The sequence below is a fragment of the Lissotriton helveticus genome, chromosome 8 (assembly GCF_964261635.1).
Source record: "Lissotriton helveticus chromosome 8, aLisHel1.1, whole genome shotgun sequence".
NCBI lineage: Eukaryota > Metazoa > Chordata > Amphibia > Caudata > Salamandridae > Lissotriton > Lissotriton helveticus.
Genome location: NC_136069.1, coordinates 180552901 through 180570206, shown reverse-complemented (window position 1 = coordinate 180570206; position 17306 = coordinate 180552901). Strand labels below are relative to the sequence as shown.

Here is a 17306-nt window from a genome sequence, read left to right as displayed (position 1 = left end):
ACGCACCTTGTAAAGCCAGATTAATAACTGCTTCCTAATATTACATTACAACCGTGGCCTTGCAGTCAGAGCTTTCTATGCCCCGCGTGCGCCATAAAACAACATCCATTGTCAGTCGTTCACACTTTGGTATGTTTGAATGGTTCCCTTGGTCACCTGGTTACAAAGAGGGATAATTCTAAATACAATCCATTGTTTCTGCCTTCGCTCGCAGTGGCTTCGGTTCTTTTGTTTCGGTTTCATCTACAGTGCTCGTGGTCTGCTCTCAGCCCCTAACTCTTTTCATGAACATTTTCTTTATGTTTCTTATTTAGCCCTAAACTTCCTCCAATCATGTTCAATGAAAAAAGATGTCTGGCGCGCTTTTTTTTTAGAAATATTATGGAATTGTACAAAGAGTATTTTAATTCTGCAGATTGTTTCATTGCTACACTTATTTTCACTCCGACCTCGTCTTCTATTTCCTCAACAAATGTGTCTAATCTTCATTTCGGTAAGGGGCGAATAAGTGTTCGGTCTGAGATCTGTGAAGAACTTGTCCTTCGAAGGCTTGGCACACGTCTGACCCACTACGACTTTTATCCTTCCAAAGTTGGTACCACGAGTACCATTGAACGATTACACTAAGTACTTGGGTATTTTTTTGGGTAAAGTAATATCAAACTTGTGAATTTGCAGCACTGCTCATTGGGAAAATATGTAGACATTTATAGTTTTGTGTGGCATTTGCCAGAGATTAAACTATTGGCATTGTAAATGACAATGCCATTTATTTAGGTTTTCAAAACCAACACATAAATACAAATGTTGTCATTTGCAATGCCAATAGCTCAAACTTTTCAAAAGGCGAAACCATTGCATTGTAAATGCTTGTTTTATACAGACACCAATGTAAGGGTGTAAGTGCTGTCACTCACACAGCCGGACTCCCTAAAACCCAGTTTGCTGAGCCAAATATGAATGGCACTGGGAAGAAAGCTAATGGCTGAAAGGGGCAGACCCAACGCCTCATTCTGCGTATGCTCTTCCATGTACTGATCCAACATCTGTATGACACTCTAACTGCATCTACAACGTGTAAAAATACTTAATCTTGAAGAACTTCTAGATTTTGGGAAATGTTGGTCTTGATTGCAGTGCAGACTTTTTCTGAGCATGCCATAACCCAGGGATGAATTTTTCTCCTTTTTGTATGCAAAAAAATGCCAATCCTGAAGCCTGTAAACTTGGTAATGAACGTGATTATGAAATTTGCCGATCAATTCTTTTTAAATTCCGAGGTTTGATTGCGGGTTTCAAACACACCTCCACTCAGCATTATAAAATACAGTTAATATAATATCAAGAAGCCATTAGGGATGTTGACAGCTACGCTTTAATGTTCTCACGGACTTAAATTGACTTCAATCAACGGGTTTTCATAAAATGTCCATTTAGAATCATCTCATTAAAAGCATAATCCACGAACAGCATTTTGCAGTTTGATTTGCATCCAGCAATCCTATGGCATCATGCCACCAAAATCATAAGGCTTATAAAACGCTGGGATGACTATGAATGCATAATAATCAAATGAACTCAGGAGCATATCTTTGTTTACTTTCTCTTTCTTATTGAACGAGGGGTCGTATCGCCCTTTAGTTTGAAAAACAGAACTTGCACAGCTAATAAAGATGTCAGCTGGAAGTCAATGGCAGCCTCTTACCATAGACCTGTCCATTGGGTTAGTAATATCTGGCCAACATTAATGTTATGTTATTGAAACTTTTTGAGTGCACGATTACACAAGGGTGTCTTGGCGCTGGCTCTGGAGAGAAGGCAAGGATCGAGTTTAGCTAAATAGGTCGGGTAAACAGCCATGTTTTTAATGCTTTCCTGAAGAACATTTTTGACAGGATTAGGGCAGTTTACCACAGTTTTCTTCGCATCTTTGGGGCAGAAAGGAAGAATTTTCCTGATCATCCTTAAGATGTAAAAGGTAGATGAAATCGCCACATTTACCTGTTCACCAAAGGAAAGATTATTATCCATGACAACTCCTAAAGCCATATTATGAAGAAAGGGTGATACACTATCGCCGCTTTTATGGGCCGGAAACTGCCGCTAAAGCGGCGATAATGGGCTTGATAATACGCCCTTGTAAATTCCCATAGAAGCCCAGGTTCTGGTGTTAACCTGGGCTTCTATGGGAATTCACAAGGGCATATTATCAAGCCTATTATCGCTGATTTAGTGGCAGTTTCCTGCCGATAAAAGCGGCAATAATGTATCATCCTTTCTTGATAATATGGGCCCTAGTTTTTTGGCTTTGTTGAATTAGACCAGGAGGGTGCTAGTTCCTCTGGCCACCACGAAGGGGACCAAAAAGTAGGCTGGTTCCTGAATAAGATAAACTCCGTCTTTCCTGAATTTAGTTTGCGACAATTTCTGTTCATCCAAGCACTCATTTCTAGCATACAGTCTTGGATTCTTTAATCAATGCTTCTGTCATTTGTGGCCACTGATGCCACACTTTGTGTATTGTCTGCATAGGATGTTAGCTCAATGTCAAATGATCTAATCAAAACTGCAAGTAAGGTAACATAAATATTAAGCAGCGTATGGCAAAGTGAGGACCCCTGCGGGACAGCAAATGGCAGAGAGAGGCGAGGTTTGAAAACAAATATAATCAATAATCTATTGTTATCAGTGGGCCATGGTGTATCACATAATTACAGTGGCGGCCGGCTCGTTTAGGGCAGAGGAGCGCCTGTCCCCCTGCCACCACCAGTACATAAAACGATAATAAAACCGTTTTTAATCCCATTTTTTGATCGTTTTATTTTAATACCCTGGACCTGACTGCAAGACTCTCACGAGTGTTGGGGGCGGGTCCAATGGATGACACTGCTGGTTGGGGAGGGGTGGCCACTCCCTTCACGGCTGCCACCACCAGTACATAAAACGATAATAAAACCGTTTTTAATCCCATTTTTTTATCGATTTATTTTAATACCCTGGACCTGACTGCAGGACTCTCACGAGTGTTGGGGGCGGGTCCAATGGATGACACTGCTGGTTGGGGAGGTGTGGCCACTCCCTTCACGGCGCAAGAGGTGTTTGTCCGGCCGTCTCAGGCTGGCCAAACCCCTCATGCGCAGTGAAGCTCTCTCCAGCGTCAGTTGCGTTGCTGGGCCTGGAGAGAGCAGATACAGGCTCCCAGTCTGCCTGGGAGCGCACGTTGCCGACACTCAGGCCAATCCTGAAGCTGCTCTCATGCGAGAGCAGCTTCAGGATTGGCAGCAGGGCAGGCTGGGAGCCTGGGCCCAGCTCCTGAGCCAGAAGCAGGAAGAGCCAATGCGCGGGAGGCGGCAGCATTAAGGTAAGTTTATTTATTTATTTGTTTGTACCCAACCCCTTCCCACCCCTCTTCTCCCTCCTCCCTCCTCTAGCTTACCCCCCCCCCCACATGGGCAGGGGACGGGCTGCTACTGCATAATTAAAACTTTACAGCGCACATAAAGGGTGCAATGGTTTTCTGCAAAATAGCATTGTGCCTGGTGGAACTTTCATCCTTCACTAATAAACAGGCATTGGCAATGCAATAGTCCTGGACATGGCAAGCTGGTGAGATGGTATTTAGTAGAATAATTTTTTGTAGCAAGCATGTGGCACAAAAATGACAAGAAGGAAAAATAATTACAAGAGAACGGTTATTTCGATGGATTAGCCCTGTGCTGCTCAAACCTTTTAAGATCAGTATCAACATTATTTGTTCAGAATAGTAATTGGGTTAAAAACGTTTTAAATAGGGGATTTTTAGATGACACTTGTGATAGGAATGGTTTATTGTTTATGATAGAGCTAAGAATGAATTATGTAATTACAGACCTTTAATTGTTTCTTTGTATTGACACTTTTTTCTGTTTATGTTTTTATAGTCCAGTCTTTTTTAGTCAAATATAAGACAAGTTAGCTTACAAGAACCCCAAAGAAGCGGCAGCACGCAGCGAAACGAACATGTGTATCGGCTCAGACTCAAATTCGTATAGATCTGGTCATGTTTAAGACAAAAAGGAGTGAAAAAAAAGGTGCATCGCTGTTTGATTTAATTGTTGGTTCAACAACGATTCTGGAATACGTGACCAGCATTCACTTGATTATGGTGCAGAGTCCGAAGTGCCACCCTGGGATGCCCATTGTTCAATAGGAGTTTCCTGATCACCTCATCAACTCTGGTAAATATATCTCATACAGAATCTTATGATAAGTATTTTGGAGGATTTAATGGAATTTTGGGTGGGTGCCCATTTTAAAGATGGCTGCTCTGCCTATTAGTGTTAATGATAGTGATTTTTTATTGGTCTGAATCCGCTTGGAACCCCACCAGCACCCTTTTTAGGTTCTGTTCTAGGCACCTCTCCCGATCTAGAGTGACACAAATCCCAAAATATTCAAATCCCTACATCAGTTTATCATTCCAAGATGGCCGATAAGCCTTTTGGACTGGTGAAACATTGATAAAATGTTTAAGGCAGTCGAATTGCCCAGTAACCCTGTCTGGGAGCTGCTGTGTCCTTGAAAAACAAACAAAAAAGAATAAAAAACATTTCCAAAAATAACACATTGTTCCACATGCTCAGACACTGTGGTGCACTATCTTCTGTATTGTGTTGAAGCAAAATGCCATCCTTCACAAACGGAAGATGCAGTGACTGAAGTGGGCTGGTCCATTACTCCATGGTGTATGTTGTGGTGAGGGGGAGCAAAATATGACTGACAGATTAATAGACCAATGGATGAAGACCATTGACCTAAAACACGATATGTATGTTTATGTTTATGGAACTTATAAAGCGCTCGTATACCAACGGTCTCATTGTGCTAAGGGGAGATTTGAGCTATCCTTCAGGCTCTAAAAGTAAACTTGAGTGAAAAACCATGTTTTAAGTCTTTTCCTGAAGCTAAAATATTCTGAAGTTAGTCTAATTTCAATTGGAAGGGAATTCCACAAGGTGAGACCTAATACCGAGAAACGCGAACCACCCATTCTCTTACGTTTAAATCTTGGAACAGTCAACACGTTCATTGTCGCTGATCTGAGATTTTGTGTAGGCATGTATCTTGCAATCTTGGCGAATATGAACTTGGGTCCTGAGTCGTGGAGTGCATTAAAAGTCATACAACCGGTCTTAAAGATAGACCGCTGTATCACAGGAAGCCAATGAAGCTGCTTCATTAATGGTTTAGTGTGGCACTCTTTCGGTTGCTGGAAGACCAGCCTAGCTGCTTGATTTTGAATGAGCTGTAACCTATGAATTTGACTGACAGGGAGTCCTAAATATATGGAATTGGCGTAATTCAACCGGGACATTATTAGTGCGAGCAAAATGGTTATGCTAGCCTCTTTGGAGAAAAATGTCCTAATTTTCTTGAATGTCCTCAGTTGGTACATGCAGGCAGATGAGACCAGGCTGATCTGATCCTGCATGGAACGATCAGCATGTATCTTAATTCCCAGGCTTTTCACTGACTTTTTGGGTGTAGGCGGGATACCCAAAGCAGCTGGCCAGTGTGCTGGTGTCCACTGTTCTATTCTGTACACATTACATTACATGTGAATTTATGTAAAGACATAGTAGTCAGGCAGGACAGTTAATGGAAGAATGCACAAGCAAACAATTGCAGAAAATAGAAAAGTGAAGTAAAGAAAGTCAAATGCAAAGCTGTAAAGTAATTGAGCAAGAAACAGAGGATAGAAAATAGAGAAATGTGTATTGAAGACAATAATTGAAAATAGGCAAGACTGGAGAGATAAAATGAGACAGTGAAGGCGAAACAAATGGAATGGAGCTAGACACAGGAACAGAAACAAACACCATTAAAGTAAAACAATGAAAAGAAAGAGAAATCAGCAAAAACAAAAACATGAGACAAGTAGAAGCAACATGTTGGACTTGGCCGCTCTGCAGGGTCCACCCTAAACTGTTTGCCTTAACCATCTTGTTTTCTGAACCCATTTTATTGGGAATTTAGGACTCTGTGCACTTTAAACTTGCAACCCAACTGGAACATGTAATTTCCTTGTAAGTCCCTTGTAAAGGGGTACTACATGTACCCAGGGCCTGTAAATTAAATGCTGCCAGTAGGCCAACAGCACTTATTGAACCATCCACTTAAGTAACCTTTTTAAACATGTCTCGGGAATTCCTTTGCACCCTGTGTGTGGAGTTTTAAACTGTCATTTTGACCTGGCAAAATAAACCTTTTGTCAAGCTTAATACTCCTTTTTTAATAAATATGTCACTCCTACGTTAGGCCCTAAACAACCGATATGTCAGGGTGAAGTGTATTTAAAAAGTTAGACATGTACTTTTACATTTTACATTTCCTGGTAGTGAAAAACACCTACATTTGTTTTTCACTACCATGAGTCCTATCTCTCCCATAGGATAACATTTCCTACCTTATTACATTTATAAGTGATTAGTTGGCATTTTCTTGTCCTAACCATTTTGTGCCTGCAACCTGTATCCTGGGTCACATGACTAGGTGGAGCTGGCAGTTGGTTTTTGTGTATTGCTCCCAGACAGTATGACAAAGCAGAAATAGGTGATGGCAGGATGAGCCATCTCTGACTTGATACCTTCCCTGCTTGCATAGCACAAAGGCTCTTCCTCAGCACACTCACAAAAAGCTTCACAGCAGTCTTTTGAGCCCTCAGACAAGCTGGGGCCATGGCAGGCAGGAAGGGAATTCCAAACACCACTAGGACGAGAACCCTCTAGAAACTTCTCTTACGTCAAAGCTGGCACCCGGTATACATATTGGACCCTCAGACCTAACTCTTCAGTACAATTCTGGGCCTGTGGACACTCCAGAAGAAAGACGCGATGCTGCACTGCTGCTTGAAGCCTGCCCTGATTGCTGAGAAAAGAAGACGGACCAGCACCCTTCATCATGGGCCGAAGTGACTCCACGGGTCAGATGACTAACCTCCTGTTCTGAGCTACAAGGACATAACAAGCTCCAGAGGTCTCCCCACAATTGCTCTGCTGACCTGTTGACTGGACCTGCCACTGGACCTGCAACTGGAACTTGCTGAGCCCTGCTGGCCTCTGCTGGAGTGAGTTCCTGATTCCCAAGAGGTGCACCTCCGTTCCTGGAGCCTTGGTGTGGCATCAGTTGAGCTCTTTCATGAAGAAAAGGAGAAATCCTGAGGTTTTGGGCTCTTCACAACCGCAAACAGGCCAGTTCACACCAAGATCTTGCCACCCATGCCGACAGCCAATGCAAAACTCTGGTAAACCTAACTCTTTGCACTACAGCGACTGCCAGTGACTTCTAACAATGTGAGATCTGAACTTTGCACCACAGCTTTGGCCCACGGTGACCACCAATACGATGACCGCCTGCAACGCTCAACAGGATCTTTACACTACCGTAGCGAGCGTTCACGATGCCTGGCCCGGTCTTCGCACCACAGCGATGACTCCTTTACCACAAATGGAACTTTTCACAACAGATTCTAGAAGGTATCTTTCTCAGTGGGACTAACCCGGTCCATGTATCCAGCCCACGCTCCATGCCTCTCGGTCTGAACTTATGACTTCCAACCGGTCTCATTCAACCAGATAAACGTGAGTGGTGCTTGTGCTTTTAGGCATTTTAGTTACCTTACATCTTTACATCTCTGGTAATACTGATTGGATTTTTGTTGTTTGGTGTCAAATGATTTATAACATTTTACTCAATTTTTCCAAGCTGGTGTGTAATTTTTCTTGTGTTGTGTTTTCACTCTATTACTGTTTAAAGTGCTTCATAAACACTTTACAGATTGCCTCTAAGTCAAGCCTGACTGACTTTGTGCCGAGCTACCAAAGGGTTGAGCACAGGTTAATTTAGGGAAGGCTTGTGTTTCACTTTTACAAGAATTGTGGTTGCTGCTTGAGTAGGGTTTCACTCCAACTCAACCAGTAGCCCAAATTCCTACACAAGGTCAATTGCAGTTAAAAAGGATTATTGAGTTTAAAAAGAAGGGCATTTAAAGAGAAAACTGGGAAAATAATATCAGCAAAACCAACAGAAACAAGCATGTGCAATGCAATTGGTCTCGCCTTTGGGAAATTATATGTATTTAGCTATGCAGCGCATTAGCTTTGGTGCTGAAACATCTACTGTTCTTTAACATGGAGGGAAAGTAAGCACCAAACTGCATAACATGCCAGGTATGGGAACACATGGAGAGAAATATTGCCTCTCAGCGGGAAATGGTATAGTCCAAAGTTCTGTTTTTAATATAAAATCAGGACCTTTTGTCGTCATATCACTGAAAATACAAGATTTGAAAACAATTTTATTGTTTACGGGTGCTCGTGGAAGACAATTTTTATGGACTGGAATCTAGAGAATGCTAAAGTGATTCTGGTATTTTGCTGACCTCTGCTGGTCATTGTCTATCAAGAAAATAAATAGAGGCAGTAGCTAGAAAAATAAAAAAATAAAGTCCCTCAGCAGAAAGCAATTCTGGTATTTTACTGACCTCTACTAGTCGTTTTCTATCAAGAAAGTTAAATAGAGGCAGTTGAACAAGCAGAAAGCAATTCTGGTATTTTACTGACCTCTGCTGGTCGTTTTATATCAACACAGTTAAATAGAGGCAGTTAAACAGAAAAAAAGTCCCTAGGCGGAAGCAGACAAGTCCTAAGGCTGATCTCCAGAGCCCACAAAGTACATACAATATATGTATATTCTAAAGTATATACAAGAGGTCTCGAATGCTCGACCTACAAAATTAACAGACTGTATGTTGCAGGTTAGATGTGAGTGAGATACCACATGGAATTAAAACTTGTATTATAGAGTTCTGTGTACATACAGCTTGTTACAATTCTTGTGAGAAGGCTCAATAGGTTAATATACCTACTGCACAGATGCAGGTGTAAAAAGCAGGTCATTGATCTCAGTCTGAAAAGTGTCTACAAGTGTACCTAATGTCCTGTAGATTCTAGAATATGATGCCAATGATAAAGCTCAGTGGACTAGAGCACGTCATTCAGATATTTTAGCACATTGGTCACAGGCTATGATCAGAGATCAAGAGGTTAATGAACTTCTGCAAGGCTCTGTGTGTAACCTAAGTTTTAACCCCTTCCGTGCTCATGACAGGCCCCGGCCATCATGATTCAGAGTGGTCGTGTGCTCATGACGACCGGGGGCTGTCCGAGCCACACCCGCGATTGGAATGTCCAGCAACACGGCGGAATTTGGTGTTAAAGGTTCCACTCTTAGCAAGAGAAGCCCCTCTCAACAGTGCCATGACGGTGTGAGCTTTATATCGTAAGAGTACTTAAAAACAGCCAAGATAGAGCAAGCAGTCATAAAATGCATCAAACAGTTCGAACCCTAAGCACCACCTGCACCCCACGCCCTTTATCAGAGCTTGCTGCCGTCTTGGCCTTGGAGCCCTTTGCGTTATATCTGCCACTGCCTCCTTAGGAGTTTGCATAGGCATGTGCCAAACTCTTCTCAAATCTTTACTTCGAGGTTATTCAAAAAACCTCTTTAAAGGTTCATCTCATAGGCCCTGGAAGTCCGGGTGCAGGGGGAGGAGTGAGAGTGGCTTTAGCATTCCCTAAAATACCCATGCTGGAGTTCAAAAGGTGAGTAAGCAGTAAAGATGTCTTTAAAGTGTGTGTTTAAACTTGAACCCACATTTGCTGTGGTTTCAAAGATACGGGTCCAATGTCAAGCTAAGTCTTCTGACAAATTGCTGCCTATTTGGAAACTACAGTCAGACACAACTTTATTTCTCTGACTGTAAAGTGAGAGTATTTTGTAAATATAACCTAGGTGATAATCTTGTTGGGGTACAGGAGGTATAGGAAAGGCTCTGTAATGTTAGCTTTTTTTCAACACACAACAACATTTAAATACTTGTAAATTAACTACACACATATTTCAAAATATATCAGCAATTAGGAAAGATCAAATGAAGCAATTGTTTTGTAATTCTGAAGTGTGATGGAAACAAAGATTTTAACAAGATCAAAACAATCAAGTCACCTTACTTTGTGATGCGCAATGATATGTATTCGCTGAAACACAATTTCCACTTATTATCATTTGTGCTCTGTATTTTTTTATAGTATAACTGCATGTCTGTGCAAATTTAGTGTCCATTTCAATGGAAAATGTGCTGTCTGTAAAAGAGAGAGCGTGCTCCCACACCAGTGCTCAAAAATGCTCCACCGACTACATCCTGAATCCTTACCAGTCTCCTGCTGAATGAGTATGGCATCTTTGCTAGATTTGCTTTTTGTGTGTAGCATGGATTTTTCACAGTCCCTATGACTTCCATGAAATAACATTTATGGCAGCACCACCACTCTGAAAAATGTTCTGCAACTCTGGTTTGTCTATAGCAGTGTTTCCCAAACTGTGGGCAAGCCACTTTTGGTGGAACATCAAAGTCCAGGCAATAAATGAAGATGCCTTTAAATTCTATATTTATCATGCCACATTTGCTGGCTTCAAAGACAGAGGTCAAATGTCAGGCTATGCATTCTGCTGCTTATGTTTAACACAGAAAGTGGTGTTTATAAACTCCTTTTACTTTGCAGTCAGAGAAAGAAAAATAAAGTGAATTATGTGACAGTCCTGCTGAGGCACATGAGGTGTGAAAGGAAAGCTGGAGGATGTAGGTTTTTCCTAACACACAACAAAATGTAAATAACTGTAAATAAACTGCACACATTGAGCTGTTAGGAAAGGGAAATTAAGCACTTTTTTTTCAATTTTGAAGTGTGATGGAAACCTAGATCTTAGTAGGATCAGAACTAATCAAGTCACTTTACTTTTCTATATATATGTTATTGTTCAATTCATTGCATACATGTCAAATTCAATCCATTAAACATCCAATACAAAAAAATAAAATCCACGATATAGAAATCTATTACATTCCGACAGATATCTCCATGCGGTTGAGCATCGGCCCCCAAATCTGATTCCCCAGTTTTTTCTTGTTCACTGATTTCAAACAATACAGGCTATATTCCAGGTTAAAAATATTGTAGAACTTTGCTCACCACATCTCAAACGATGGGGCTTCGGGTTGAAGCCACACTGAGGCAACACAAAGTTGTGCAACTGCAATGGCTATGAATTCAAAGTACTTAAATGGATTACACACTTGTCCTGTTTTTGTAGCCTCCCCCTTACCTGTTGACATTAACTCTTTGGAGATATATACAGCTACCCCAGTAATTTCTGACAAAAACAGCTCGATATGATTTCTAAATTAAGATGAACTTATACATTCATAAAATATATGCACTATATCAGCATTTTCCATATCACATCTAAAACATTTCCCATCGTATGACCCACCCCACTTCATCATTTTTGCTGGGGTATGATATAAATTAAATAAAGTCTTATAATGTTGAGTTTGCAAACTTCCTGTCAAGAGAATCCTACCAGCAATGTCAATTGATTGCGGCACATATGTGCCTTCAAGCCCAAATCGCGCCTTCCATTTCCTATCTTGATTTTCTATATCGTCAGACGAGTGTCAATTAGTAGTCTATAGAGTATCCCAATCTTAGCACTTTTTGTAACTGCCTCCACTAGAGAATTAGGAATTACCTCTAATTGCTTATAATGTTTACAGAGAAAATCCCGTATTTGTAAATATTAAAAAAAAATCTTTTTGGGGAAAATTGTACCGATCCATCAAGTCAGAAAAGGAGAGAAGAACCCGACTACAGTATATATCTCCCAGTTGCCTGATCCCTTTAAAACGCCACCTTTCCATCTTCATATCCCAAAAAATATCCGGAAATATGGCTGTAGAGTTTAAAGGTGTATAATAGCCTATCCGGATTAAAGCCTGCATCCAACGTACTGTTTTCCAAGCCTTATATGCTGAAATCATGACTTTGAATCGTGTTCTCTTAAAGTAGCTGTGTTCCAAACATTTTAATAAACTATTTCTAACCTCAGCTCCGATCAACATTTGATATATATTTGGTAAATAAAATAAAATTAAATTAAATAAATACCGATTATCAAGTCATTTTACTTGGTCATGCAAAATAATAAATATTCACTGAAATCCTATTTTCACACATTATCATTTGTGTGCAGTATAATTCTATCCATAAAGCTGTATGTCTGTGCAAATTTCAGGGCCATTTCTTTGAAAAAGTGGCGGTCTGCAAATAACAACGCACTACCACAAATGGCTCCTCTCTTGTCCATTAAAGCTAGGTGGGTTGCAAATGTTTGTCAGACCAAAAAGTGCGTTGTGGTTCAAAAAAGTTTGGGAAGCACTGGTCTAAAGGACACAGAGGTTTTGTAAGAACATCATATAATAAGATATATTGAAGTATTTGGGTTGATGGTGAGTGCCCTGCACACACCCTGCCCCCGCCCTGTCACAGCCTGTCTACTTGACGACCTGCGGGCATGCAATGAGTGCCTGTCTCCCAGCTCCATCACTACATCATTTTCACCACCTTTCTTTTCCCAAGGTGTCCCCCATGTCCTTTTGCCTATCCTAACTCCTTTTGTCTCTCCGGGTCCTCAGATCCCCCCAGGTCCTTTTATCTCCCATAGCTCCTTTTGTCTCTTTCACCTTTTTTATGCCCATGCCACCAGTTATTTTCCGCCCACCTCCCTAGCTCCTTCCCACCCATGTCCTTTTCACTCAACTCTGTTTCACCTTTCTCGTAAGCTGCTTCTAACCTTTGACTTGAAAGAGTCTGCATCATTTCTCTTGCATTCTGAGAACTGAATACTTTTCTTGAAATAAAACCTCCCTTTAATTTATTTATTTACTTACAAAGCACAATATCACCTAGGGGTGTCTTGGTGCTAAGAACACCAAGACCACGAGGAGGCAGAAAAAGGAAGGGAATAAGAAAGACAAGGAACACAGATCAATGAGCCTTCGGAGCTCTGCTAAATGTAGGCCAATCTGCAATATGGGGAAGGTGGAGCGGAAGGATGTTCAAAGATGGGGACCGAGGAACCAACATGCCTTAGGTCCACAATGGGTCCTTTGAAGCGTGGCACATCAGGAGGTGATCATACCTGATCTCAGTGCCAGGGGGTTTCTAAGTCACAGACATGGCCAGATCTATAAAATGCCCTTTGACCCGGCATAGCACTTTGAAAAAAGATGTGTTGCTTGACAGACAGATGATAGAGAACACGATGTGCCTCAGAGACACAACTGTATTTACACAGCCCCCACTGAAGGCAGACTGCCATATTTTTCAGCAATTGCAGATTCCCCAGCACATTCTCAGGGAGATGCATGTATATATAATTGCGATAGCCAAGGAATCATTGCATGATAGCCACAATACTAGGGGCCTTTTCTCTTTGGGAAAAAAGGGAGGATCTTTTTCAGCAGCCCCTTCAGAGGACCACATTGCAAGAATCATCTAAACATTAAAAGATAGGATTGGATCAAAAATGACCCTCAGGTTTTCTTTTAGCCCTAGGAGCTGGAGTGGGTAAGTTGCCCAAGATTTCAAGCTAAAATCTGTTAGAAAAGACATTCAGGTCACCTCCAACAATGAGGAACTCAACTAACCTCCCCAAACTATCGGAGGGTTGGTTCAGCATCAGATGGATGCAGTCGGCTTATGACAGTGCGTTGACACCGAACAACTGTATGAGTTCTCCCTTAGTCATTAACAATTGTGCCAGATGCAGTTGAAAAGTCCAAAACAGCATATCTGCCTGACCACTCTGATCTTATGATGTCGCAAGGCCATTAAGGAGGCCACAATGTCTACTTCAGTGCTGTATTTGGACCCATACCAGGCCTGGAAAATGTCTAAAGCTTATATATATTAAACCAAAATGACAGAAATGTAGCCAGATAATGTTCTGTGACTTTAGCAAAAACAGGCAGAAGTTTTATAGGCCTATTGTTTTTTTGGTCGTTTAGGTCCAACTCAGGTTTTTAAGGCAGAGGAGTGACTTAACCCTTCTTAGTCTTACTCTGTAGTGTTTGGAGTCCTGATAAAATTGAACTGTGGAGTGCTGGCTACTAGGGTAGCAATGTGGCAAGGATTATTGGGGGCACCATCTTTAGCCTGAGTAATGCTAAACTAACTTTAGGGGGGGTCACATGAGGCAATGCTACAATCATAAGCGCATGAGCCACCACAGGTTTTGGACAATTCAGCCCTTCTGAACGGGAAGGGATGAATACCATACCATTACTCCGCAAGTCGGAACAACAACTTGCGGAGGGGGGCGCTGGATGTTGGAATAGTATAATTTACTATTCCAACTCCAGTCTGTGCGGACAAAAGGGAAGGTGTTGGATTTTAAATCCAACACCTTCCCCCCCTTCCGCAAGTCGTTGTTCCGACTTGCGGAGTAATGGTATGTGGAATCACAACGCGGTCGTTGTAATGACCGCGTTGTGATTCCCTGCAGTGAAAAAGATTCGGGGTAAACGTTGTTTACCGGCAGGAATGCATCAATTCCCAGACTTGAAGGTATTAATCAGTGAAAAAGCACACAATACATTAGAGACTGCTACCGGTGGAATGTGTAAATGCTTCCTCAGTATTGTTGAGGGAGACTTTACAATACTTCATGAGCGCTCTAAAAGCTACCTGAGTCTCAACAGAACAACCTCTGTAGCTTCTGTGTTCTTCCTGTCTTGTCAGTAGGCATTGTTTGCTGATTTGAGGGATGAACCAGTGTAGGCTTAGACAGGCTGGGATCTCTCAATAATGTAGGTGGTCCTTAGCCAGGGAAGTGGAGGCCATGACTTCAGCTGACCTAGCGGTTTTCAGACAAAATATTGAGTTGACTTACACAAATATCGAGTTGTAAATACCGTGACACAGAAATATCGACAGCAAGAATCGTGGTCAAGAATATCGATTTGAAAGTAAAAAATATCGTTTTTAAAAATAAAGAAGTCATTAATATCGTTTGCAAAAAATATAGCTGTTTAAAATATAGATTTTTTAATTAGTGTTATGTATTTTAGTATATATTTTAAATGTATTTGACGTATTCTTTTGTATAAGAAATGTTTGTTTTTAAATATATGTGTTAAATGTTTAGTAGTTATCAATTTTATTTTTTGTAAACATTTTTATTTATGTTTTTGCAGAAGAAAGGAAGGGGAAAGAAAGAAAGTTTACAAGCGGCAAGCCCGCAACATTCCCCACACAGGGGGCGCCGTAAAAGTCGTAGAAGGAGGCAAATGAGGCAGAATAGCGTATCAATAAAGGTTAGTTCCCAGAGTCAGTGCATATCGAGGAGAAACAAAGAAAATAGGCTCAATCTACTTCACGGTCAACCGACCGGTAATCTAGTCAAAGGGATGACCGAGCCCTCGTAAGAAAGCAGTGCGGCTCGGGGCCAAAAGAATCTGAGCTCCTCAATAAGCTATGCGGTGCCGCAACAAGTAACAAACTAACAACCCCAACTTGGTTCCATCCCTACCCCTCCCCTCCCCCCCAGGTGGTGGCGCCATCACACACATTCTCAGTTCCTCAGTCATACAATCCGATTAAATCTGGAAAAGGTGAAGGGCCCGGAAGGCGGATGGGCAGACCGCAGAGGGCAACCCCTGTGACAAAAAGCGGACCAGGGGACCCCAACGGAACAGGAAATTCTTAAAGCTGCCCAAGAAGATGTCCGCCATTCTCTCCATGCTCAGTAATCTCCATAGTTTCGCGTGCCAAAGTGACATAGCTGGGGCGGTAGGCTTCTTCCAGGCTGCGGCTAGTGTAAGCTTGGCGGCCCCAAGGCAGAGCCATGGAATATGTTTCTCCGCCTTTGTTTGATGTTCTAACACCGGGTCGCGGAGACCCAGGAAGACATGAGCCATAGAGTCCGGGACCGGATACCCCAGGATGTCCTTGATGTGGGACAGAATTTCAGCCCAGAAGGGGCGGATGATCGGGCAGTCCCACCAAATGTGGCGGAAGTCCCCCAACAGACCACAACCCCTCCAACACCTGTCCGAAGAGGCCGGGAATATGCGATGTAATTTGTACGGGTAGAGGTACCAATCCAGCATGGTTATAAGATGAGCCTCTCTTAAATCCACCGAGTGATTGTGTGCCGTTATATCTGGCCAGAGCCCCCTCCATTCCTCATCCGTAACGTCCCGGCCCAAAAGGACCTCCCAATGTTCCATGTAGCGGGACGGGGGGAAACTGCGGTGGTCAGTAGCAATCCATATAAGAAGGAGATTGTCCCCTTCATAGTGGAAGTGTGGAGGATAAAGGCTTCAAATGGCGAGAATGGTCTCGTGGCGGCATCTCCCATACCCGTCGAGGTCGCCCAATGGAGAAGCTGGACGTGGCGAAAGCGCTCCGTGGCCGGGAGCCCGTAATCTCGCATGCAATTATGAAATGTAAGAGGTGTCGTTCCGTGGAACAAATGCGTAAGGGCTCTACAACCCCCCTCTCTCCACAATCGGAAGGGTCCCTCCTGCAACGCCGGCGGGAAGGCCGGATTAAAGTGTATGGGAGTAAAGGGGGACGGAAACGTGGTCCAGCGGTCATCACCCGTAACCGTGTCCCACACCTTCAGGACAGTGCTAGTGGGCGTGCTGATGTAAGCATTCTTGGGCCTGTCCACCTTGGGCTTCCAGGCCAAATCCCAGATTGATCTTCCAGCCACACTCCTGTCTATATGCAGCCAGTGTTTCTCTGAGAGCTGCTGCGACCATTCGACCAGTATCCGCAGCTGCGCGGCTTTATAGTACAGGTGCATGTCTGGGAGTCCCACCCCTCCCTCCTTCCGCGGGCGGCGCAGGATCGTGAAGGAGACGCGCGCCCGTCCACCTTGCCAAACGAATCTCAGCATCAAGGATTTAAGGCGTCGGAAGAAATCCACCTCTATAGGGATGGGAAGGGCCTGGAAAAGATACAGGAATTTAGGAGGACCATTTTTAATGCGTGGATCCTGCCAAGCCATGAAATATATTTCGGTTTCCAACGGTCCAGGTCCGCTCGCACAGCCGCCAGCAGCGGGGGGAAGTTTGCCGTAAATAATGATCGTATGGTAGGGGTCAGCCGGACTCCCAGATACAATAAGGAGGTGGACGCCCATGACAAGGGTGTGAGCAAGCGCACCCGTTCCATTTCCGCTGGAGGAAGAGTTAGGTTCAATATGTACAATTTGCCAAAGTTGACTTTAAACCCGGCCACAGCTTCAAACTCGGACAGCACCGTTTGAATATGTGGCAACGAATTAGCTGGATCCCCCACTGACAACAACACATCGTCCGCAAACAGGGAGATTTTGTGCTGTTCACCCGTAAAGGGAAG

The 17306-nt window shown here is 42.8% G+C and overlaps 1 protein-coding gene across 1 annotated transcript in view; it reads right to left on the bottom strand.

Annotated features, from left to right (window-relative positions):
- KCNJ6 (potassium inwardly rectifying channel subfamily J member 6) overlaps nucleotides 1–17306 on the bottom strand; it is a 1187709-nt gene that overhangs the window by 48952 nt on the left and 1121451 nt on the right. The gene's annotated exons all lie outside the window — the stretch shown is intronic.